Here is a 2,985-nt window from a genome sequence, read left to right on the forward strand (position 1 = left end):
ACTCAATTCCTTATTCCGGAGGTTCTTCAAATTCTTGATTTCTTTTGTTCATCTTTCTTTTCCCGGAGTTCCAAGCTCTCTCAATTTTCTCGTCATGAGGATCCATCTAATCATTGCAAGTCTTCACCTTGTGATTTCCAACTTCTCTTTCATTTCGTTTGGTCATTTCTTTTATTACCGGAGTTCGTCATGGAGGCTCTACATGGTGGTTCATCAAGGATTTCTTTCATTCTTCAATTGTCCTTAAGATTTCCCTCAAAGTTAAGATCCGTCAAGCTATACTCTCAAATAAACATGGTGTTCAATACATGTCTTGTTTTGAGGAGTTTTATCTTTCTTCATCTTGCAATCCGGAGTGCAATTCTTTCTTCCATACCATTTAAGGTGGTGCTATGTCATTCTTGATAATTTGAGTTCATGTTTCATGATTCACATGTTGTTAAAAATGAGATATTTTAAATCCATCAATCTCGTCATTGGAGTTATCTTGGGTTATGTTACACCTAAAGTTTTCCCTAAGGAATGTTGCTATCTATGGTGCTCATAAATGACCCAAGTTATTCATTGATAAGCACATTTCATATGCATCTTTTGTCACTCAAATATGCGGTTTATTGAGATATATTCATTCACTTCTTGCTATGAATTGTTGCATATTTGCATGAAAATCATATAAAGGGGTCATTTACACTCAGTGGTTTGTTTTGCAGAAAAGTGCGAGAAGGCACTATAAACTTCAAGATCTGGACTAAGTGGCTAAGAGAACGAAGAAGAGGAGGAAGAATGGATTTGTGTGAGAAGAAACAAAGTAACCAGGGGGCCAACTTGAGAAGAGAGGGATGTTCTCACGAAGGAAGAAGGAAGCAGGAGGGCCATTGTGCAAATGGAAGATTAGATCAAGGGGTCAAAATCCCTAGCCCTCTCCTTCGATCCCCTCCGGGCCTGGCATCTCCATCTCTCTCCCCCTCACCACATCTTCTTCACCTCCGGCCGCCGCCACGGCCAGGCTGGCGTGGTGGTGCGCCTCTGCGCCACACATCACCAGCACCACCGCACCCCAGCGTGCCACCAACACCTCCACCATCACCCTGCGCCTCCATTCATCACCATCCACAGCGCCGCCTCATCACCTCGCGCCGCCGCCCATGCATCTCCATGCCGCTCCTCCACCTTTCTTCTTCTCCTAACTCTGCTGCCGCCCTTCTACTTCTTCTTCCCGCATCCCCGCTGCTCTTCTTGTTGCGCCCCTGCTGCTCCTCCTTCTCCTCTCTCCAAGCCCCGCTACTGCTCCCTTCTCCTACCTTGCTGCTCCCTGCCTCTTCTCTGAACCTTTTGCTGCTGCTCCTTCCTCCACGAACCTGCTGCTGCTCCTTTCTGAACGCTCCTGCTGCTTCTTCTCTCCCACACCTCTTGTTTTTGCTCTTCTCTGAACCAAAACTGTTGTTTCTTTCTCTTACCCCGCTGTTGTTCTCTCCCTCTACTAATCTTGATGCAGATTGTCTCCAACTTGCCTCCCTGCTGATCCTCTCCATCACCTACACCATCTACAGCTACAAGCCTAAAGATTGACCGGGAATTAATCTCTGAATCTCTCTCTTCTCTTGCTACTGTACTCTGAATTTTTGTACTGTTCTACCAAGTTGTTTGTTCAGTTTCAAATCTGTCATATGTGAATTGTTCTGGGGTATGTGACTCCCTATTCTTGTATGAGTTAATTAGTTAAATTGGTCACTTGAGTACTACACTTGTTGCGTAGTCGAGTTGGTTCAATTTTAGTTACTGTGTTGCTCAAGTACCTGTGATATATGAATATGTGCGTTTGAGTGCGATGTGAAACAATTGTATTATGTCCATAATCTTGTTTCTTCCATGTGTCTTGTATGTACTAGTTATATATATGTATGTGTGTTCTAGTCTTGTTAATTCTCTTTGTTCAGAATGTCTGCCTATGTAGTTTCTAATTTCTCAAGCTTAAGAAAATACCAAAAAGACGACTAGTAAAATCTGAATTTCTCCTTGTTGTTTACGCTTTCTTTGTCCTCAACCCTGTCTAGTTTAGGTTATTATTTTCTTGCAATCCTCTCTTAAAATTCTGTCACCTAGCTTTAGCTGAGCATCATTGCCGTTGCCTAGTCCCTGAGGAGAACACGACATCCCCATTTTGGGCATGAAAAACCTACTATACTTACCATCGATCATTTTGGTGCCGTTGTCGGGGACTAGCTTCTAGCGATTGTGTTAGGCTATAGACTAGGTTTTTCTTATTTTTCTAGTTTGTGCCATATATTTGTGATATATCTCTAACCACTAACCCCTGTTCTAGCTAGTATCTCTTTGTTTTCTTTTCCTTTTGCAGGTTAGAGCTATCTACTCGGTTATGGCATATTATTCAGATTGTCTCGGAGATGCAAGGAACACTACAAACAGCACGGAAACTATTCAAGAACTGATAAGTAAGATTTCCCATCGATTAGATGATTTAGCTCGGCAGCGAGAAGTAGTTTTTGAGGATAGGCCTAGCTCTTATGATCCTTATTCTAGAGGACATCTTTATGTTGCTCCTACATGCCATATTTGTGGATTTCAGGGCCATTCACCCGCTGAATGTCAGCGTGGTTACTCTCACTCTCCCAATTGTTATGGCATGAGCTTCGCCCCACAGCCTAGCTCATACCAAAACAATTACTCATATGGGTGGCCTGAGAACCAGAATATGTCATATAGGAGCAACAACCCTGAGATCTCACCGTTTGCTTCTAGTAATCATATGCAGGGATTTAGGTACAATGGGGAGAGCCACAACTATGCTCCACAACAGATTTATTCAGCTCCTACTCATATACCTCAAGACCAGGAGATGTTGCCAATGGAGTTAAATGGTCCTCCATTTGGTCAACCAACAACTCCAGCAACCGCCGAGAAATCTCATGTGCAAGTGCCCGCACAAGATGAATTTGATGATATAGACAAGATCACATTGCTTAG

The sequence above is a fragment of the Triticum dicoccoides genome, chromosome 4A (assembly GCF_002162155.2).
Source record: "Triticum dicoccoides isolate Atlit2015 ecotype Zavitan chromosome 4A, WEW_v2.0, whole genome shotgun sequence".
NCBI classification, from domain to species: domain Eukaryota; kingdom Viridiplantae; phylum Streptophyta; class Magnoliopsida; order Poales; family Poaceae; genus Triticum; species Triticum dicoccoides.